Raw genomic sequence first — 24,792 nt, forward strand, 5'->3', positions numbered from 1 at the left:
AAGTGAATGATTTCAAAACTAGTTTTCTCAAGAAACTAAATTAAATTACAAGATTTACATAAACAAGAGTTTTAAAGAAACTAATCACATTTTTAGTGATTAATCAAGTGTAGAAACATGTTACTAACAAGAAAAATTCAAAAAGAAATATTTTCAGAAAATCATTTTACAAGTTGTAAAGATCTAAAATCTTCAAGAATGATGTTTTTAAACAAATAACCACACTTTAAAGGGTAACTAAGCTTACTAAACACTCTACTAAGTTACTACCAATTTTTATAAATTTTCAAGTTCATGAAGTAGTGTAAATGGCTTGATTTTGGGACTTGGTAAGTATTGTTTGAATTGTTGATGAATTGTGATGATTTTTAAAAGAAAATGATATACTTTGAAAGCATGGAAACCTCCATTTTTAAGGGGAAACTATGGCAAAATTTTTCTAGAAATTAAACACTTAGAAAAATATATTCAAACAAGTATTTACAAGTGAATTTTAACCATGATTTTTCCTATCAAGTTTGCCATAATTTTTGTTACAAGAATTACAAATATTGGAGGTTGGTTTTTGATAATAAAAGTACTAAATATGTATTTAAGAAAATATGTAGATGTCACCATGTGTGTGATTACTTGTATATTATGTGTATTAGTTATATTATTTTAGGACTTGAAATAATACAACTCACCAAAATACCAAGAAATATAACACAAAATATTACCAAAATCCCAATATAATAAATATATAATTTATACCAAAAAATTGGAGAAACCGAACAAGGAATATAACATACATAAATGTTCCAGAATTAAATCCATAAGTATATTTTGATAAACAGTATTTTGGAAACCAAGAGAACGAAAATATGATTTCTACAAGTGTTACAAAAATATATAGTATTTTTGACAAGAAGGAAATGTATTATTTTTAAGTACAGAAATATATATATATATATATATACTAGTCATTTACCCGCGCGATGCGGCGGGAAACATATCAGTTAGGTTGGTTTGTTTAGGGCTATGTACGGGGCGGTTCGGTTTTGAGCCATAACCAAAACCAAATTCACGATGCAACGGAAAACACAATACTTGTTAGTAATTCTAAGGGTGTGCATGAGAAGGTTCAGTTCAGTTGGGTCATAACTAAAATCTAAATTTTTTTGCCTTAAAGAATGGGGTCAAACAAGCTACATGTCATTTATTTTTATTAGGGGTGTGAATTTCTGACACGACTCGAAAATACGACATGAATCTAACACGAAATCCATGGGTTTAGGTTTAGTCTAAACGGGTTCGGGTCAATTTCAGGTTGAACTCGTTTAACACCCCCTAATTTTTATGCACATAGCTTTTATTCAAAAATAATGTTATTGTAAGGATAATTTTATAATAATCAAATTTTACAATAATAATCAAATTTCATGGTAATATCTATTTAATCCTAAGGGGATGGGTCAACCTGACATGTACCAAAACTAACATGTTTCAACCCAAACCTATTTTGACCACCTCTACTTTTATGTCCCATCATAATCTAGAGCATGAAGATAACATAGTAGAATAGCTTTACAAAGAGTAGAGCGACTATAGTTCATGTGTCCCAATATCGAGTGGCACTTTTACATCATTTGTATTTCTAATCCATAAATGGCTTACAAAATTCATTCTTATCATTTCAAAATAATCAAAACCTAAAACTTAAGTAGCACGATACAACAAATCGGATGTCACATAGTCAATGCTTGAGTAGTCGTTAATCTTTTCCTAGGTTATTTGTTTGATAAACATTTAACAAAATACTTTAGACTCAAAAGGATAACGTAGGCCACGGTATTTCATTAAAACTTGAATGGATTTTTAAAACAACCCGAAAAATCTGGCACTTAGTTCGGGCCCAAAAGGGCCTTCTCCCACATAAAAGAATATATGCTATAAAACCAATACTCCATTCAACAGCCACCGTACTGTATGAAGCGTATATAGTGTATATTGCTTGGCTCGGCTACTTTTTGAAGCAAAAAAGTTCAATCTCATTGATGGTTGCATCATACCCTGCTGTAATTCTCACCAAACTGATCCAACCACATTTGAAGCTTAGGTTTCCTTTGTTGAACCTTCTTTTGTCAGCTGCACTATCTTATTCAGCATAGATTCTTTCCACGTCTTCTTTGCCTGTCACATAGCACTCGTAGTTAAGATTATTTTCGAATACGGGGCCCACAATTCATACATACAGAGAGATTAAAATAGTTGAGAAGCAAATACCTTGAGAATCATCATACCGTCTATATTTCTTGCGCCACCAGGAATGTTGTCACCGACATCACATTCTACTGGTTTCACTTCACCGGCCAAATGCTCAATTGTGAATATCAGAGGGGCACACAATTCAGCATAGATTCTTTCCACGTCTTCTTTGCCTGTCACATAGCACTCGTAGTTAAGATTATTTTCGAATACAGGGCCCACAATTCATACATACAGAGAGATTAAAATAGTTGAGAAGCAAATACCTTGAGAATCATCATACCGTCTATATTTCTTGCGCCACCAGGAATGTTGTCACCGACATCACATTCTACTGGTTTCACTTCACCGGCCAAATGCTCAATTGTGAATATCAGAGGGGCACAAAACAGGTTTTTTTTTAGAATTGGTACCGGGTAGGTACTGGTTCCGAGTAGGAACAGGTTCCGGCATGTTCGAGTTTTTGGCCAGTTCAGGTCCGGGTTTTGACCGGGTATAGGTGGATCCGGTTCGGTTCTTTTTTCTTCGGCCGGTTCTGAAACTGGTTTGTACCTGTGGTTCGGGTAAGGTGGGAACCGGGTCGGTATTGCAGGTCCATGTGGTTAATAAAATTTGTTATGTGTAACACATTTAAAGAAAAATGTTACATAGTGGAAAGAGTCCCTCTACACGAAAAAGACCAAAAAAATCGACATATCTATTAACAATCGATATCAATACCAAATTAGACCAAAAAATGTGGAACACGTGTAAACAAAATTTGTTATTTATATCTATTATTTTTTTTAGAAAATGTATCTGCACAATATCATGAACTATCTTTATCGAAACGTCAAAACAAACCGCTTTTGCCAATCCAGTTGACCCAGCAAATCTAGTCAATTGTATTGTTGTTTTTTTTAAACTGTAGGTAGGTTTTTTTGACTGGATTTTATTTTGTCAAAATCAGTCACATTCAACTGGTCTAATTTGGTTGGTTGTTGGTTTGGGCCCAAATCAAGAACGTTTTTTACAAATCTCTTGAGGCGCAGCCTGCCTGAACAGAGCGGATAGTGATTGGATACAACTGTTTGTCCACCAATGATAGCTCGAGGACGCGCCTGAACCTTAAATTCACAAACAAGAGGACAAATTGTTTTTCTATTCATGTGTGATTCCAAAAGATTTCCAAAAAATGTAATGTCATCAAATACCTTAAGTCTTTTCACTGAAGGTATATCACAATATTTAAATCAGATATCCACCTTCTGAACATCGTTTTTCTCCTTTTGACTGTCATTCGCAGTTGACACACAAAGGTTTAGATCCAGATTATCACCAATCCATGAAAACAATTAACACAAATCAGAATCGACGCATAAGAAAGACATAACAACTTATACGTATACCTTGATTCATGGCTTCCATACTTATATCTGCCTGTAGATGCACCGGCAGATTCTGCAACGCCTGAGCAGGCTCCGGAACCTTCAGATTCAACCAGTGTGATCCTAACAACGACATTCCAACTTGAGAATCTTCTTCTACACAAACCACACTAAACTAACAAATAACCACATGATTATATATCTATACATCAAGAAACACAAAGCCCATCTCAGATGTACAAAAGCACACACAAACACATAGTAAAAAAGTGTACTTGGAGGTGCTGCAGAACTCATAAAGCTTCCCATGGTTGGAGAAGATAATAAGAGCCACCTCAGCATCACAAAGTACAGAGAGTTCATATGCTTTCTTTAGCAGTCCATTTCTTCTTTTTGCAAAAGTCACTTGCCTGTTTATCTTGTTTTCAATCCTCTTAAGCTCAACTCTCCCCCTACCCATAATTTGACCAAAATAAAAAAAAGTAAAAAAAAATTCTTATCACCACCCACTTGAATCAGATCAATAGGTTAAAAAAAGAACCCAACTGTTGTAATTCTAACTTCCGCACACTAATAACAGACTTAGATCTAGATAAGCATCACTGAAAATCAAGTTCTAAATCAAAAAAGGGTATTAGTGAAAAACAGAAACACATACCTTTCCATCAGATTCATGTCTTATTGTCAACAACTCATTCCTTTTATGAGATCCAACCACCAATCATGCGTTTCTTCTCCACATAGAAACCCTAATTCCCAAAATGTAGATAGATGAAGACGTACAACAATGGATTCGTATTAGTTGTGTTAAACTAAGTTGGAACACATTACCTGGAATAACATCTGAGCGAATCCACTCAAACTGAAGATTTCGAGAGGTGTATTAACTCACAGATTCACGGTGCCCTTCTGAACTGTCTTCATCATCGCCAGCTTATTCAACCATTCTCCTCCACGAAAGTTCTCCGGCTGTAACTAAGAAAAGTTCTAGACATTTAATTACGGTTAAATTCTGGTCGGTAAAGGCCAGTTAGGTCTTCTCTAACATTTTTAGCAAATAAAGTTAACAAACAAAAATCCACATCAAAACTAAAGAAACTGATCATTTAAACAACAAAATACAAACTTTACTGACTTCTAATGTACCAACAATCATGAATAAAAAACCAAACTTTTTTTAACATAATCAAAATTCAAAACAGTAAGAGCTTACATCAAGAACATGAAGAAGTTCATCAACATAATCATGAGGAAGCGATAACTGTTTCCCTGTCTCCTTAAGCAGTCGCTCCAGCTCAGCATCTGCAGACGCCATAACCTCGCACTGTTCGAAACCCTAGCAAAAAAACCACAGTCAAAGAAACCGAAAACCAAACCAAATCTCCCTAAAAAAACACATAAAAAAGCCTATAAATTTAAACAAAAATCAAGAAATCTTGTAAATAAACCCTAGGTATTCTCGCTTCAAATGACCTAATCGCGTTCATTACAACAACAAATTTCAATAAAAACATGAATTCAACTTCTAAAAAGCAGATCTGAAGTGTTTCACTGATATTTAGGCACCGTAACGACTAAATTACACACAGATGTCACAATACACATCGAAAAGCTAGGGTTTGTGCACGAAAGCGTTGAATAAATCAAGTAGTTGAAATTGAAAACGAAATATTGATGTCGGAGAAGAATAAAGAAAGTAGTTTACCTCAACCAAGTGCAATCACGAACTATAGATCTGTCATCCTAATCAGTTTAATCCAGACATGAAATTAAATCCTAGATCTGCAAGTTTAGAGCAAACACAAACATGGGATTCAACAACTGAAGGGCGTGACCTAGACAAATCAGAAGGATGTCGGACTTACCTTGGGTTTTCGGAACTTGGATGTGAGTTGGATGGATCTTTGTTCATCCAAATCGTTGAATAATTCCGGGGTGATTTTGATAAAATGAGAAGTCGATTTTGTTGAGAATGAGAAGTAATTGGAATCTACAAAATCTGACTTCATTTGTGTTTTAGGGTTTCTCTGGGAGAAGAAAGAATAGGAACAGAAAAGCATGTGAAGAGTATGCGTATGATAAGTGTCTTGGGATTGGGATGAGTAAGGGATTCAAAATTTGAATCCACATCTCAGCTGCCCAAAATTTGTTTGGCCGCCCAAATGAGATGAGCGGGATTCCAGATGATGTTAAAAGAACTTTTCAACACATTTATGCTTTAAAGGTTGTATAATATGTTTAAAATGGTTGTACAATGGCAAATGACCATTCTTGCCCTTCCTATATGCTTATTAAAGTAATATAGATATATATACACTTACTTGATAAATTAGAAAATATAATATTTTTGGAGAAAATATAATATTTTTGGAGAAAATATATATTTTCTTAAACAAGATTTAGAATATGTTATTTTTGGGTGAAATAAATATTTTCTAAGATAATCTTGAAAATATATTATTTTTGAGGTTTATATGAAAATATAAATATTTTTGCCAAGTAAGAAATATAAATAATTTTCTATACAAGTTTTCTTAAAATATTTATATATTTTAAGAATATATGTACATTGGTGATTTTTATTGAAAATAATATTCCGGAAAAAGAAATACAAAATTAAGTATAAGAATACTTAATAAATACGATAAAAATACGTATTCTTGTACGTATGAATACACACCGGAATATGCCACCAATACTTGACAAAAATACACAAGGTTAAGAATACATGTATAAGTATACCCATCCTTGGGGAAAATATTCTTTGATGGATTATAAAACAAACAAGTTAAAATATATTATTTTAACAAATATTCCAATAATTAATGAATATAATTTAAGTTAAAATATTTAATATTTCAACAAATAATTATGGAGTAATATTATGACACCAAGAAATGTAACTCAAATATACTAAATAAGACAAAAGTTAAGGCACGGCCCATCCGTCTAATTAACCATAGCGCGTGTGTAGGTAGTCGTGAGACCGAAGGAAAGCTTTGAGTTACCGAGTTACGAGATGCAAGACTGTGAGTTCATGTCCCCCTTTTCTTTTAACTGTTTTCGGTTTTATAACTTTGGGGGTGAAATACATGTTACAAATGATACAATGATTACAAATGGTATGGTTAGCTAAGGAAAATACTGTTAGATCATGTGAATGGGTAGGCGTTAACTTGAGACCATTAATCCTTGTTTAAGGACCGAGGGGAATGAGTGATAGATCTATTTGGGTGTTGCGAGCCCCACCCATGGGTCCACGAGTTGGCCGCATGTGGTGACTATGTCGTCCCAGCTGGAGGCCCGGTATGAAATATGCAAAGGATTGAGCCTTCCTACACCGTTGCACACATATTAATGACCTTGCAAATCATTAATTGATCTGTTCCTTGTTGCTTTCATACTGAGGTTTACAAATACATACATACTATGGTTACAAAGTTTATTACGAGCTCACATACAAAACACATGAACTCGCTCAACTTTTGTTGATGTTTTCAAACTTCATGTATTTCAGGTAATTGATCATGGATCGGGCGGGAGTTCAAGAATTTAAAGTTGTGTCTCCAAATAAATGATGTCATCCAGTACAGAAGGGTTTGAATCGTGTGTTTTATCCTTGATGGGATACATGGTTCAAAGCCTCGTTTTATTAGAGTCTTTTGTGTCAAGTCCTTATGGAACTTTAAACAATTTGAATGGTTTGTATTATTAAACTTGTAGTCTTGGATTATTTTAAGCAATGTTGGTTGTAACATTTTGAAACTTAATTATGGATGAACATCATGGTTTCTATCATCTAGTTGTTTGGTATAATTGAATGCAATGATATTAAGCAAGTCACACGTAATCACGCTTCTGCAAAAGTCAGGGTGTGACAGTTTGGCATCAGAGCTTCGATTGTAGCGAACTAGGATTCTTTCTTGAGTCTAGACTACAATCATTAGGGCTCTCTCATGAAAATGTTTTTACAACATTTTTTCATTGCATACACAAAACGCCCAGATCCATGGAACAAACGTTTTACAGAAGGAAAGACAAGAAACACGATTGCAAGTTTACAATGGTGGTTTAGTCTGCATGGGGTAGACTAGGAAAGATAGGAAAGTTTTATGAAGGATAACGTGAATACATGTCTAAGTGATGATTGTTTTGTTTGTATGTACTATGTGATAGTGGTTAATATATGTGCACATGTTACGATTGATGTGTTACAGGCACACATGCCATCCTCAGAGAGTGGGTTGTTTGATGCCCATGACCTGATGGCAGTCGTTTCGGACGACGAGATTTTGCCTGAGCCAGAGATATATACGTCGGACACTGAGAGTGATCCTGACATGCTGTCCGAGGATGAGGACGACTTCCAGCCATTCGCTCTACCAGATTTTGGTGATGATTTACCTATTGCTGATGGTTTCCCTATCGAGGATCCTTTTAACATTCCTACTCCAGTCCATGATCACCTCATCATTGGTCACCATGATGGTGAGCACATTGTGGCTCTGATCCTCGATGTCGTTCCTTTTGTGGTCATCCCTCCCGAGGATTGGCCATTCGATGACTTGTTTGATGACGACATCGATTTGTTTGTAGACGGTTCCCCAGCTGATGCCCAAGGGGACGGGGAGATCGATGAGGATGTTGTTTATATAACACTTCCTGCTGTTCCTGTCATTGAGATATCTTCTGATTCCAGTTTGCATTCGGTTTCAGACTCATTTGAGTCTGTGACTTCTTCAGCGTTACGGGTGGCCAGATTGCAGCTTTTTGCTACTAACTCTGATGACGACACTGCTAGGTCTGTTACACCATCTCCTGCTCGTGACCCCACACCTCCACACGACCCCGAGCCTGGTCCGAGCTAGATCTTGTTCCTTTTGGTTAGCCTGATTTTGCACCTATTGATCCTGACCCGATTCCTGATCTTGACCATGTTCCGTTTGGATTACCAGATATTGCACCCTTATTCCTGACTTGGTTCCTGCACCACCCGAGTTTCCACCTGTTGAGCCATTCATTCCTCCACCCCCACCCGCTGATGTTGCTTCTCTCCTTGCTGTAGAGTCTGATGTTCACCTCACTGATTTGCCGATTGTTTTCTTACACGACATCCCTGCACCCCGTCCAGGGGAAGGTACTTCGGGCCAGCCCCTAGTTACGATCCTTTTGCTTCAGCAGCTTTTCCTCCGATTCCGCAGACGACACCATTCACTCCTTTCACATCAGCACCGTTTAAAGAGCCATTCCGATGGTTCCCACCATACACTATGCCGATCTCAGACCCTTATCATCCCTCCCATTTTGTTGGATACACACTGGATGAGTTGCTTTTGTCGCTGCAGTTGCAGTTTGAGGTTTTGAGTCTTAGAGTTTTGGAGCTTGAGCTAACTCCTCCAAGTCCTACACCTTGTCCCTGTTAGTCTACTTTTGTTCCTCCACATTTATCGTCATCTCCTTTTGCACATCCACCTGCTGCTCCTGCTCCTTTTCCGGGTTTTGATGCCCGTTCTCTTACTGTCGAGCAGCAGATTAGCTTTTTTGCTTCGCCGTGTGTATGAGCTCGAGGAGGAGCTCGCACATGTCATAGTATGCTTTTCTTCCCTCCTCCTCCTCCACCATCAGCACAATAGGTTTTTGGTCTTATGCAGATGCATTACTTTTGGTGAGAGCACTACTATTGAGCCGAGATTGTGAAGACTTTTGAAGACCACTTTTGACCATGTGATTTTTGTATATTGACAGACTTATTAGACAAGGGATAGTGTGACCCTATGTCCCTTTTGATGTGATACACTTTGTGAACAATGTAACTGTGGTCGGTAATTAATGAAAGCTCAATCGTCATGTTCTCACTAAACAATTTGTAGATTTACATGTTTGTGCTATGATTATTTTGCTGCATGGTTGCTTGCTATGATGATTGCTTATATATATGTACTTATGACCTCTAGACAATTATTTATTTAACGAATAAGACCTGGCCTATCTGACCTTCTTCTTAGAAGAAAGATGCCGCCGCGAAGGAACACCGATACCAATAATCCTCTGCCCACGACAGAGGCGGAATTACAAGAGCGCATCTCACAGGCCATCGCACAACACGAGGCCCTTCGCTCCAAACACATCGTGGGTACCTCAGGTAATAACTGACCCAACGGTAATGTTTAGTCATATAAGACACATTACAATACGTTTGGATATTTCCGAGTGTGCTTTGCTAATGCTTTCTGTGAATAATGTTGCTTATGTTGCAGGCTGCACCTACAAGCAGTTTTTGGACTGCAAGCCCCTGAATTTCGACGGCACTGGGGGTGCCGTAGCCTTTGTGCGCTGGGTTGAGAAGACGGATTCTGTTTTAAGGATGAGTAAATGTGCTCCAGAGCATCAAGTCACGTACATTTCTAGACTGTTTCTAGACGGGGCTTTGTCATGGTGGAACCTTCAGGTTCAGACGTTGGGTGAGGCGGCTGCGTATGCTTTGACATGGAATGAATTGAAGGAGTTGATGCGTAATAAGGTATTGTTCTCGTGCAGAAATCCAGAAGTTGGAAACTGAATTCTGGAACTTGAAAATGGATGGTCCGAAGGTGGCTGAGTATGTGCAGAGGTTTCATGACTTTTCAAGAGTGGTTCCTTATTTGGCGGAGCCAGAGTTTAAGAGTATCGAACGTTTCATCTAGGGTTTGGCACCTCAGATTCTGAGCATGGTGACAGCTTCTAAGCCTCCAACCATTTTCGAGGCTATTGACTTGAGCATAGCACTTACTGAAGAAGCGATCAGGTTGGGAAAGTTTTCGATTTCCAAAGCAAAGAAGAAAGAGACTCACGTGGAGTCATCTGGGGAAAACAAAAGGAAGTTCACTAACTTCAAGAAGGGCACTCAAGCGAGCAACAATAACAACAGTGCCAACAAGAGCAGGGATACCAGCCAGTCAGCTGAGGTCAGGACTGGCGCTGCAAACACTGAGCCCAAAGGGGAAGGGTACATGGGCACTCTGCCCAAGTGTGATATTAGTTAGCATCATCACACCAGACAATGTAGGTATGGGAGATGTGAAAACTGTGGCAAAGTGGGGCATGCCAGGGAGGCGTGCTGGTATGGTGCTAGATGAAGGAATGGAAGATCTGGTGGTAATGGTAATGGTAATGGTAATGGAAACCATGGTGGTAATGGGAATCAGACTGGGAATCGAAATCAAGGAGGAAATGGTAATTTTGGTGGAAACGAAAATCGTTGTGGTTATGGAAACCAAGCTGGTAACGGAAACCGAGGTGGAAACAATAACAACAACCAAGGTGGTAATGACAATGGACGCGGTCAAGGTTGTTTTGGTTGTGGTGAAATGGGGCACTTTAAGCGGGATTTCCCAAAGAATAATCAGGTACGTGGAAGGGTGTTTAACATTGGAGCTAGGGAAGCCCGCCAGGATCTGAACGTGGTTACTGGTACGTTCCCTATTAATCAACATTATGCATCTGTGCTGTTTGATACTGGTGCTGATTATAGCTTCTTATCTCTAGAATTTAAGAATATACTTGGCTTAGTTGCAAGTAAGTTAAAAGTCCCGTACTCAACAGAACTGGCTAATGGAAAGCTAGTAGAAGCCAATGAAGTTATTAGAGGTTGTGTTATAGAACTTAGAGAGCGTGAGTTCTCGATAGCTCTTCTGCCAGTTGACTTGGGAAGCTTCGACGTCGTAGTTGGGATGGATTGGCTGTCTAGCAATCATGCGGAGATTGTGTGCCATGGGAAGACTATTCGCATTCCAATGGCGAATGAAGAGACGATCGTGATTCACGGACGATACGCCCCTGTGGATTATTAGTTGTTTGAAGGCACGAAAGTTTTTGCGTAAAGGATGTGTTGCATTCTTGGCTCATGTTGTCGATAAGAAAGCCGAAGAGCCGAAGCTCGAAGATATCCCTATGGTAAGGGAATATCCTGAAGTCTTCCCCGAAGACTTGCCAGGACTACCTCCTCAACGACAAGTCGAATTCCACATTGACTTGGTTCCAGGCGCCGCGCCTCTAGCCAAGGCACCTTATCGATTTGCGCCTTCAAAGATGCAAGAGTTATCCATGCAGCTTCAGGAGTTAATAGACAAGGGATTCATAAGGCCGAGCTTCTCGCCTTGGGGAGCTCCAGTGTTGTTTGTCAAGAAGAAGGATGGTAGCTTTCGAATGTGCATCGACTACCGGGAGCTGAACAAGCTAACCATTAAGAATCTGTATCCCTTGCCGAGGATTGATGATTTATTCAACCAACTGCCAGGATCGAGCTACTATTCCAAGATCGACGTTCGATCAGGTTATCATCAGCTGCGGATTCAAGAGGAAAGTATATCGAAGACTTCCTGCAGAACTCGTTATGGACATTACGAGTTTCTAGTGATGCCATTTGGGTTGACTAATGCATCGGCAGTATTTATGGATTTGATGAATCGGGTTTGCAAGCCCTATCTCGATAATTTCGTGATCGTATTTATCGATGATATTTTTATTTGTTCGCGGACGAAAGAAGGTCATGAGCAACACCACAGAGCCATCCTAGAGCTGCTAAAGAAGGAAAAGCTCTACGCTAAGTTCTCGAAGTACCAGTTTTGGATACGTGAGGTACAGTTCCTCGGTCACGTGGTAAACGAGAATGGTATTCATGTGGATCCCACAAAGATCGAGGCAATCAAGAACTGGGAAACTCCGAAGACGCGGACCGAGATCCGACAGTTTCTGGGTTTAGCAGGGTATTATCGCAGGTTTATTGAGAATTTCTCCAAGATAGCTCAACCGTTGACCTCCCTTACTCAGAAGGATAAGAAGTACGAATGGGGAGACAAGCAAAAAGAAGCCTTTCAGCTGCTCAATAATAAGCTATGCTATGTACCTATATTATCCCTACCCGAAGGCCCCGACGACTTCATGGTATATTGTGATGCTTCGCGCCAGGGATTGGGTTGTGTGCTAATGCAACGACAAAAGGTTATCGCTAATGCTTCTCGCCAACTGAAGGTCCATGAGAAGAACTACACCACGCATGATTTGGAGCTAGGCGCAGTGGTGTTTGCTTTAAAGATCTGACGACACTATCTGTATGGTACTCGATGTATTATATTCACAGACGACAAGAGGCTTCAGCACATATTCGATCAGAAAGAGCTTAATATGAGACAGCGACGATGGGTTGAGTTGTTAAACGATTATGGCTGCGAGATCAAGTATCAACCAGGAAAGGCGAATGTGGTGGCAGATGCCTTAAGTCGAAAAGAAAGGATTAAGCCCATAAGGGTTCGGGCTTTAGAAATGATTATTCAGACGGATCTCACTTTGCGTATACGTGCTGCACAAAGAGAAGCTCTTAAGAAAGAGAACATTAAGGCTGAATATCTCCGAGGAATGAAGAAAAAGTTGGAGCTTAACGAGGAAGGAACCTCGTATTTCATGGTACGTATATGGGTTCCGCTTTATGGTGGTATTAGAGAGGTTATTTTCGGTGAAGCTCATAAGTCGAGGTACTCGATCCATCTAGGATCGGACAAGATGTACCAAGATCTGAAGGATTACTATTGGTGGCCAAGACTTAAGAGTGATGTTGCCATTTATGTTGGGAAGTGCTTAACTTGTGCCAAGGTAAAGGCCGAGTACCAGAAACCCTCAGGTCTTCTGCAATAGCCTGAGATACCCATGTGGAAGTGGGAACAAATTTCTATGGACTTCGTAACAAAGTTACCCAGAACCCATAGAGGACATGACAGGATTTGGGTAATAGTGGACCGATTGACAAAGTCTGTGCACTTCTTACCGATTCGAGAAAAGGATAGCATTGGTAAGCTAGCTGAGCTTTACCTCAGGGAGATAGTAGCACGTCATGGAGTGCCTATCTCGATAATATATGATAGAGATGGACGGTTCGTATCAATGATTTGGCAATCCTTCCAGGAAGCTTTTGGTTCTCAGTTAAATCTGAGTACAGCCTTCCACCCGTAAACTGACAGACAGAGCGAAAGAACTATTCAGACGTTGGAATATATGCTCCGTGCTTGTGTAATGGATTTATGTGGTAGTTGGGATACTAATCTACCTCTGGTTGAGTTTTCCTATAACAACAGCTACCATACAAGCATCCAAGCTGCACCGTTCGAGGCACTCTACAGACGTAAATGCCGCTCACCATTATGTTGGGCAGATGCAGGTGATAGACAGATGGTTGGGCCCGAACTGGTCCAAGAAACGACTGATAAGATAATGCAGACCCGAGAGCGCATCAAGGCGGCTCCTGATCAACAAAAGAGTTATGCGGACCATTTGACACTTGTGCTCCGTAAACACCACATGATGTAGGAAAAAATATTTTATCAAAGAAACAATGTGTTTTGGTCTCAAAATTTGTTTATTTTTGTTTTACAATTTCACGTTTTTATTCTGGTTCGATTTCAATCTTTAAATCGCTTTCTGGAAAGTTATACGCGAACTGATGTGTAAACGTAATCAGTTTAATGCGGCAAACACTCCGGAGCAATGACATAGGCTTAACATACCTTAAATAACTTTTATATAACTTAGAAATAAGTTTTGAAGGCTTTGGTGTGTCAAAAACAAGTTTATTCACTCTCAGGGACTATATGCGTCAAACTGCGAAAGTCTGCTGATTCGTATAGTAACGAACATTCCGGAACTTGATCATAAGCTAAACGTACCCTAAATATCCTTTACATAGCTTAGAAATAGGCTTTGAGGGGTTCGTTATGCGAAAATATGCTTATTTGATCAATAGGGACTAAAAGCGTCAAAAAGTGCATAAGTTTGCATTTACGAGCATATCTTACGTTCTGAACGTACCTGGACATCCAAAATTTTTTTGTAATCATTAAAATATTTTATTTTAGTGATTGGAATGCAAAAATACCATTCGTCGCGTAATTTGGATCGATTTCGCGTCCGTTACGACTTCCGTCGTAATTAACCAAATAACGCAATCGTACGACCAAAAGAACCAACATCCGAGATGTTTTTGAGCATATTTTAAGTTCCCTATACTTTAACTTCATGATAGAGCCTTGAAATGGGGTTAACGGGGCTTAAACGTGTCAAAAATGCATCAAAAACCAAGTTTTGGGCTTGCAGGGACTAAAACTGACAATCTGTCAAAGATGGCTTAGGAGGGGGGCGTAAAACTATGTATATGTCTACGCGGCCTGCGACAACCCGCCAGACAGAAACATTGAATTTGGTCATTTCAGCTGAATTTGATGGTTTTGATCCCTGATTTTGAATACTATGGATTGGTTTTGATATTCCCAGTGTATCATAAACCATGGGCCACACATGTAAGGTCTAGAGTAAAGCACGAATTTCGAGGAACGATCTTAACGGTTGTCGAAAAACTATATATACCCACTTGATTTCACTTCACTCTTCACACTTGATCTCATTTTCTGCTCTAAGTTGAAGCCTTAGCTTCATACCTGAGTAATTTGAGATCAAATCATCATTACTTGGATCTTTTGTAAGTTTCTTTCATGCTTGTTATTGTTTTTCAAGCGTGAAAGTCAAACAGTGTTTAACTTTCTACTTTGACCAGTCTTTGGTCAACATAAAGTTCGTTTGAACTTTGCAACGTGTGCGTAATCACGATTGTTATAGTTCCTTGTGACTATACCTACTGATTACCACGTTAATTAGGCGTAGTGACGAGTCATAGTTTCGATCAAAATACGTGCTTATGGGTATTTTGCAACCAAACTATTCTTGGGTATCAAAACCGTTTATTTTTTATATCAATCTTGGTTTCTAACTTAGTTAAACATGTTTTATCATGTTTAACTCGTCACTTTAAGTTTAGTGCTTATATAGGGTCGGAAGATAAGCGGTCTAAACAACCGCTTAGACTTTCGAACCTGACCCGTTTTTTGACCATAGTTGTATAGGGAATAACCTTCCGAGGTTATACCTTATGGTCACTTCATTTAGTTAGTTGTATGATAGGTAGTTTATATGCCTTAGGAAAATGACCAAAATGCCGTTTTTGCGCATAATTTCATTTTAAGCATATGTAACACATGTTTTGACATCTACACTGATTATATAACATAATTAGATATGTTAAGGCATATAATACTTGTCATAGGACTAGTTAGGCGGTCCGAACGTGCTTTTACGCGAACGACGCGTTAAAGTAGCATAAGCTACCTTAATGGGTCGTAATGGGTCGTAAGCACTTAGGATAGGTTCCGATTTAGAATGTAGGCTTTGTTAAACCATATCACATGAGTTCCAATACATATTTGGTTTACGAGACCTCATTCTACCCGATCTTCTGATTTAGGTGTCGATTCACTAACATAGTATCCGTTACACTAGGAACCGCTTCAACACTTGAACTCTTGGTCTTTTGAGCTTTGTTATACCTTTTGAACAAGAACTATATGCAATCCCAGGCGAGCACATAGTTCCCCTCTTTTACCATTTTCAAATGTTTTGGGGTGATTCATATGTGTAACCAATTTTTTTCGAAATGTATGGCATATATGTGTTCTGTCTTTGATCTTCCTATCTTCATAGTAAGGTTTTTAAGAAATACTTTACGACTCGATGGTTGGTTTATGTGTAGATTATTGGTTACTTAGATAACGAAACTAGAGTAATACAATAAGCACATGGTGGATACGCCGCTGGTACTTCCTATATATAAGTGTGCTTATTATATTACCCTTCGTGGCGTTATCCCAAATCACTATTAGGATTTAGGCTGTCGTGATATGATGATTCAATACGAGAGAAATGAAATCCTTTTATCATCAACCTATCTTCATAGATTGATTTTTCTAGGATGTTTAGAGTACTAATAATGGAATCTTGGTTAGGATTCATTGTGTACTTTAATGCGTATGTAACGAGACGATGTGACGAGAACCTGATCCCTGTAGTACCTACCTATCTTCATAGCTAGACATATATGGGATGTTTAGAGTACTAATATTGTAGTCCCTATTTGGATTCATTGTGTACTTTAATGCATGGTTACGAGCCGGAACAAGTTGACGATTATGTGTTTACATGGTAGTTGTGATTTAGATAACGAAACGGGTGTAATAAAATAAGAACATGGTGGATACGCCGTTGGTACTTCCTATATATAAGTGTTCTTATTTTATTATTCTTGTAGCGTTATCTGGATCACTTTAGGATGTGTGTACAATTGTTTCAATGTTCAAATTATCGAAATCCTCGTAGAATCTTCCATATCTTTATATGTTAGATTCTTAGAAGGATATCTAAAGTATTATCATGAATCATTGATTTGATTAACATAATACTCACACAGGTTTTGATTAATTTCAAAACTGTTATTATAAATCCTTAATTGAATTTCTAATAACATATTATCGAGTTTTACAGTGGTTTAAACGAGATTACGATGTAATGCATAAAAATGACTTAGTAATAATCATATTGCCATATACAAAACTATTTGTCACGAGTTTTCACAATCAAGATTATGTATTGCAATACTAAACTTTTGCCATTCTTTGGCTTCAAGATTTATTTACAATTGACTACTCTCGTAGCTGTTAAAGTATTGCAATACCAAATGTTTTGCCAAATAATTGGCTAACAAAACCTATGTATTCGCCGGCATTTTTATGCTGACCGATTTTCACATATGTTTCAAGTTATCAATTATTCAAGCATGCAATGTATAGGACTGCATTCAGGGCCTTAGACTTCTTAATCAAAAGACAATTACATGTATTTCTTTGTTTGTAAAACGATGTTAATAATTATGAAACAATTTAGTACCAGTAGTTGTGAGCAATTTGTAACGTGACTCCCCGATATTTCCGCCGCGTGTTGTTGTATTACGCGATTGGGGTGTTACAGATTGGTATCAGAGCACTGGTTATAGGGAATTAGGTTATTAGCATGCCTTAAACCTAGTCTATAACCTTCCTAGGACCCAAACGTGAATAGACTTAGGAACTCTTTCCTAAATCCTCATCCTTATTCGTGCCACAACTACTCTATGATTTACAAATCATCTAGCCCTAGATGATTTATTCTGAACCTTAGGCTTCATTCCTTAAGGTATTCCTCAAAATGTTTTCTTAAAAAATTTTCATTGAAATATTTCGCAAACGTTTTCGTCAAAATATTTCGCAAACATGTTTTATCTTAGACGATTTATATCAAAAGATTTCTTAAATGTTTTCCTCAAATGTTTTTCATCGAAATCTTGGGTTTTAATAATGTGAACACATGCAATCTGGAAGGGTGGATGCCTGTACCCCGAGTTTTCTATCTAAGGCTAGAGTGTTCGTACAAATCCGCATTATCGAACCAGTCACTCTTACCTGGGAACTCTTAGGGTGAGTGTCCACTAATAGGCTAAAGCATGTCTTCGTGAAGCATTATAAAAACCTGCCCATCCTGACCATGTCGAACGATTTCTAAAACGACCTTTGTAACACTACTCATTCATATTACCCTCGGCAATATGTTTACTCTTCATGACAATCGAAACATCTTTCCTTTCTCAATACTATTTCGCCATATTACCTTCGGTGATATGTTTGATTCGATACAGTTGAAATGAATTTCATTTCATTTCATTTCACGACACTACGAGATTCTATTTCATTTTCAAAACACTACCTTTGTTTTTCAAAATTTCAAATTTTTACCATTTGGATGAGAATTTTCAAAATTTCAAACACAAAGTTCCTTTATTATAAAAACTAAAATTTAAAACATTTTATCATAAAAACAATAAATTTTTAAATAGTAAAGGATTTATAACGCAAACCATTAACTTGGTTTGTATTCTCTCATCCAGAAATATTACAAAAGTTTATTTTTCAAACAACTCTTGTTTCAAAACAAAATCCACAACACTGTATTTTCTAAATACAAGAACTAGACCTATGAACGAGATTTTACTAGATCAAATTTTTCACAATACAATGATGTTACAAACTCATAACAATTTGATAAATCTAACTTATTTGGTTTTCACTATAGCTATACTTTCAAGATGCCTCCTCACCGCGACGCCACTCGGAACACTGAATTAGCAACAATGATTTCTCAGCAGCTAAACACCTTACTCCCTGGCATTGTGACTCAAGTCAACCAAATCCAAAACAATAACAACAATGTTTTATCGCCATGTAACTATAAACAATTCAACTCGGCTAAACCACTCAGGTTTAATGGGTCTGAAGGAGCAACTGCACTCCTACAATGGTTTGAAAGTATAGAAAGCACATTCCGCCATGTTCAGTGTCCAAATGAGCGCAAGGTAGATTTTGCTTCGAGTGTCTTTCAAAGGAGAGCACTCACTTGGTGGAATGGTATTATGAGAGACCGAGGTGCCGATGTAGCAATGGAACTGACGTGGGAAGAATTTAAAGATCTTATGAAGAAAGATTCTACCCACGAAGCGAAATAAGGACACTTGAAAACGAGTTCTATTATCTAAAACAAGATAGTGGGGAAAACCGTGCCTACACTAACCGATTTGAACAGCTAAGCCTACTTTGCCCCACTATGGTCACACCTTTGGATCGGGCCATTAAGAAATACATTGATGGCCTACCTGATCTTGTCCAAGACATTGTCACTGGCAGCCAACCTGCAACACTTAGGGTGGCTAAGGAACTAGCCGCTATCTTAATCAATTCCCAGGTTAGAAAATGTAAACTATTTCGAAAAGGAGATAAGAAACAAAACACTGAATCTGTTAACGAGAATTCGAAAAGAACAAAAGCCGAATCTTCTAAAAGTTCTAGGAAGCGCAAGGCTTCAAAGAATTTTGCAATTCCTGCACCTCTTCCACTAAAATCAGTACCCTGTAAAGGATTTTATCATGGAAAGCAACCTCGGTGCAATCATTGCAACTATCACCATGCATCAAATTCCCATTGTCGCCAGTGTACAATTTGTGGTTTATTTGGATATCTAGCTGTGACCTGTCGTATCCAGAACCGAGCAGCCCCTACTCAGACTCGCCCGAGAGCATGTTTCAGTTGTGGTGATTTAAATCATTTCAAGCGAAACTGCCCCAAGCTTGCCAATGCTAATGGTCGAGTATTTAACGTCAACGAGGCTCAAGCTAATGATCAAGCACTTATGATCATCTGAACCTCTTTATTTTCTGTTTATTTTCGAAAACAATGTACATATTTTAACTATGTTTGTAATGACAATATAAATTTGAAAAAGTTTATCTTCATCCTTGTTATTCATTTCCAAATTTCAAACTCTAATGATTTACACTATGTGTGATTACAATTACATGATGACTTTGAGGATTCCGTTCTCTAGGAACAAAATCTTGTAAATAAGCATACCGTGATTGCACTCTAGTGCAATCATACGAACTTGGTAACACGATCGATACGAATACTATGAACAAGTTAATACTATTTGTGATCAAAACATTACATACATGATTTAATTATTTAATATGTATAGTACAAGATTATTTGCTTTGTATGTTGATTTAACGTACTTAGTACATTATTTTCAAGTACATTTTGCTTAGTGTGTTAACTTAGCATACCTAGCGCATGATTTGAAAACATTTTCTCGATATGCTTACAATATGATGACAATGCATTATTAGTATATGTTGCACTTTACCTGTTTGGTTAATATGAAACATATATATATATATATATATATATATATAAACATTCGTACTAGAATAGAATACCTACTACTAAATTTGTTGTATGCAAAATAAGTAGTTTATCATTGCTAGTATGAAATACGATTCGATTTGACAGATATTATGTTGTGACGATGTTTATTTGATTTAGACGATAGTTCGACCTTATTATTTGTTTACCCTCGCTTAACAAGAGAAGCTATGTGGACCATGCGACGAAACGAGTAATTATGGGTGCACACTTAATTATGAGATTCGACGCATGAGAATCATAGTAAGCCTTGTTAAGTATGGTGGCATAAAATCTAGAGTGATTAAGGTAACGGGAGAAGTATGATGCGATAAGAACACGGTGGATATGCCGATGGTACTTCCTATACATAAGTGTTCTTATTGTGTTATTCTTCAGAACGTTGCTGAGATCACTTGGTGATTTTATATTATCTTGGACCATTATGTGGATATGTGCTTATTTGTTATTTGTGTGGTTATTTTCAATAAACAAAAACAAGTACATTCATTAACTCAAATCGAGCCGACCGGGAGTATATTATGGTGTTAAAGATGACGATCTTGATGCCATAAGGTATGTTGACCCGTCTCCTATGCATGAGATGCTCATGGTGCATTGGATGTACCTCGTGGGACGTTAGAAACCGTGTACGTGTAGGTCTTGAATGTACACCCCTTTGTTTGATAGGAAATTACACTAAGAACTTAGTATAACATAGTGCCATACTCAAACGATTTTTGAACACTGGTCAACTTTTTCTTTAAATTCACAAGTTTCAAAGGGTTAAATACCTTGAGATACTTTGAAAATCCCAAATCACATTTTGAATCCCCTAATATTTCCAACACCAAATGATGCTCCGCATCTTTGGGATCTAGCAATTTGCTTATCCATCAGTTGTTTCAATTTCACTCTACAGTCTCCATCGAATAAATTTCGGAAATTTCAAAAAGTAGGGAGACTGTGACACTTATGCTCCGTAAACACCACACGATGTAGGACAAACTCTTTTGTCAAAGAAACAATGTGTTTTGGTCTCAAAATTTGTTTATTTTTGTTTTACAATTTCACGTTTTGATTCTGGTTCGATTTCAAGCTTTAAATCGCTTTCTAGAAATTTATACGCGAACTGATGCATAAACGTAATCATTTTAATGCGATAAACACTCCGGAACAGTGCCATAGGCTTAACATACCTTAAATATCTTTTATATAACTTAGAAATAAGTTTTGAAGGCTTTGGTGTGTCAAAAACAAGTTTATTCACTCTAAGGGACTATTTGCGTCAAACTGCGAAAGTCTGCTGATTCATATAGTAAGGAACATTCCGGAGCTTGATCATAAGCTAAATGTACCCTAAATATCCTTTACATAGCTTAGAAATAGGCTTTGAGGGGTTCGTTATGCGAAAATATGCTTATTTGAACAATAGGGACTAAAAGCATCAAAAAGTGCATAAGTTTGCATTTACGCGCATATCTTACGTTCTGAACGTACCTGGACATCCAAAAATTTTTGTAATCAGTAAAATAATTTGTTTTAGTGATTGGAATGCAAAAATACCGTTCGTCGCGTAATTTGGATCGATTTCGCGTCCGTTACGACTTCCGTCGTAATTAACCGAATAACGCAATCGTACGACCAAACGAACCGACATCCAAGATGTTTTTGAGCATATTTTAAGTTCCCTATACTTTAACTTCATTATAGAGCCTTGAAATGGGGTTAACGGGGCTTAAACATGTCAAAAATGCATCAAAAACCAAGTTTTGGGCTTGCAGGGACTAAAACTGACAATCTGTCAAAGATGGCTTAGGAGGGGCGCGTAAGACTATGTATATGTCTACGCGGCCCACGACAACCTGCCAGACAGAAACATTGAATTTGGTCATTTCAGCTGAATTTGATGGTTTTGATCCCTGATTTTGAATACTATGGATTGGTTTTGATATTCCCATTGTATCATAAACCATGGGCCACACATGTAAGGTCTAGATTAAAGCACGAATTTTGAGGAATGATCTTAACGGTTTTCGAAAAACTATATATACCCACTTGATTTCATTTCACTCTTCACACTTGATCTCATTTTCTGCTCTAAGTTGAAGCCTTAGCTTCATACCTGAGTAATTTGAGATCAAATCATCATTGCTTGGACCTTTTCTAAGTTTCTTTCATGCTTGTTATCGTTTTCAAGCGTGAAAGTCAAACAATGTTTGACTTTCTGCTTTGACCAGTCTTTGGTCAACACAAAGTTCGTTTGAACTTTGCAACGTGAGCGTAATCACGATGGTTATAGTCCCTTGTGACTATACCTACTGATTACCACGTTAATTAGGCGTAGTGACGAGTCATAGTTTCGGTCAAAATACATGCTTATGCGTATTTTGCAACCAAACTATTATTGGGTATCAAAACCGTTTGTTTTGATATCAAACTTGTTTTCTAACTTATTTAAACATGTTTTAACATGTTTAACTCGTCACTTTTAGTTTAGTGCTTATATAGGGTCGTAAGATAAGCGGTATAAACTACCGCTTAGACTTTCGAACCCGACCCGTTTGGTCGATCATTAGGATCCGACCAAACATATTTTGTGACCATAGTTGTACAGGGAATAACCTTCCGAGGTTATACCTTATGGTCACTTTGTTTAGTTAGTTGTATGATAGGTAGTTTATATGCCTTAGGAAAATGACCAAAATGCCCTTTTTGCGCATAATTTCATTTTAAGCATATGTAACACATGTTTTGACATCTAAACTGATTATATAACATAATTAGATATGTTAAGGTATATAATACTTGTCATAGGACTAGTTAGGCGGTCCGAACGCGCTTTTGCGCGAACGACTCGTTAAAGTAGCATAAGCTACCTTAATGGGTCGTAAGCACTTAGGATAGGTTCCGATTTAGAATGTAGGCTTTGTTAAACCATATCACATGAGTTCCAATACTCATTTGGTTTACGAGACCTCATTCTACCCGATCTTCCGATTTAGGTGTCGGTTCACTAACATAGTATCCATTACACTAGGAGCCGCTTCAACACTTGAACTCTTGGTCTTTTGAGCTTTGTTATACCTTTTGAACAAGAACTATACGCAATCCCAGGAGAGCACATAGTTCCCCTCTTTTACCGTTTTCAAATGTTTTGGGGTGATTCATATGTGTAATCAATTTGTTTTCAAAATGTATGACATATATGTGTTCACTAAGTGCTTTTATGTGTATTATTCCGATTATGCAAATACGATGTTTATCTAAATCCTTAAGTGATCTACCTATCTTCATAGTTAGATTCTTATAGGATATTTGAAGTACAGTCTTAGATCTTCCTATCTTCATAGTAAGGTTTTTAAGAAGTACTTTACGACTCGATGGTTGGTTTATGTGTAGATTATTGGTGATTTAGATAACAAAACTGGAGTAATACAATAAGCACATGGTGGATACGCCGCTGGTACTTCCTATATATAAATGTGCTTATTATATTACCCTTCGTGGCATTATCCCAAATCACTATTAGGATTTAGGATGTCGTGATACTATGATTCAATACGAGAGAAACGAAATCCTTTTATCATCAACCTATCTTCATAGATTGATTTTTCTAGGATGTTTAGAGTACTAATAATGGAATCTTGGTTAGGATTCATTGTGTACTTTAATGCGTATGTAACAAGACGATGTGATGAGAACCTGATCCCTGTAGTACCTATCTATCTTCATAGCTAGACATATATGGGATGTTTAGAGTACTAATATTGTAGTCCCTGTTTGGATTCATTGTGTACTTTAATGCATGGTTACGAGCGGGAACAAGTTGACGATTATGTGTTTATGTGGTAGTTGTGATTTAGATAACGAAATGGGTGTAATAAAATAAGAACATGGTGGATACACCGCTGGTACTTCCTATATATAAGTGTTCTTATTTTATTATTCTTGTAGCGTTATCTGGATCACTTTAGGATATGTGTACAATTGTTTCAATGTTCAAATTATCGAAATCCTCGTAGAATCTTCCATATCTTTATATGTTAGATTCTTAGAAGGATATCGAAAGTATTATCCTGAATCATTGATTTGATTTACATAATATTCACATAGGTTTTGATTAATTTCAAAACTGTTATCATAAATCCTTAATTGAATTTCTAATAACATATTAACGAGTTTTACGATGGTTTAAACGAGATTACGATTTAAGGCATCAAAATGACTTAGTAATAATCATATTGCCATATACAAAACTATTTGTCATGAGTTTTCACAATCAAGATTATGTATTGTAAAACTAAACTTTTGTCATTCTTTGGCTTCAAGATTTATTTTCAATTGACAGCTCTCGTAACTGTTAAAGTATTGCAATACCAAATGTTTTGCCAAATAATTGGCTAACAAAGCCTTTGTATTCGCCGGCATTTTTATGCTGACCTATTTTCACATATGTTTCAGGTTATCAATTATTCAAGCATGCAACGCATAGGACTGCA

The 24,792-nt window shown here is 37.4% G+C and overlaps 1 long non-coding RNA gene across 3 annotated transcripts; it reads right to left on the reverse strand.

Annotated features, from left to right (window-relative positions):
* Positions 1 to 1,800: 1,800 nt before the first annotated feature.
* LOC110939734 lies at positions 1,801 to 5,787 on the reverse strand. Of its 3 annotated transcripts, none has more exons than XR_002592424.2 (10): positions 5,480 to 5,787; positions 5,320 to 5,396; positions 4,828 to 4,950; positions 4,446 to 4,583; positions 4,273 to 4,363; positions 3,636 to 4,066; positions 3,441 to 3,519; positions 2,514 to 3,353; positions 2,266 to 2,420; positions 1,801 to 2,172 (listed from the first exon to the last, which is right to left on the reverse strand). It is a non-coding gene; the product is annotated as an uncharacterized LOC110939734 (long non-coding RNA). The 3 variants fall into 3 exon arrangements; XR_002592423.2 differs by having other exon boundaries at positions 4,446 to 4,601; XR_002592419.2 differs by having other exon boundaries at positions 4,446 to 4,589; positions 5,480 to 5,786.
* Between the last annotated feature and the right edge of the window lie 19,005 nt (positions 5,788 to 24,792).

Source organism: Helianthus annuus, chromosome 5 (assembly GCF_002127325.2).
Source record: "Helianthus annuus cultivar XRQ/B chromosome 5, HanXRQr2.0-SUNRISE, whole genome shotgun sequence".
NCBI classification, from domain to species: Eukaryota; Viridiplantae; Streptophyta; class Magnoliopsida; order Asterales; family Asteraceae; genus Helianthus; species Helianthus annuus.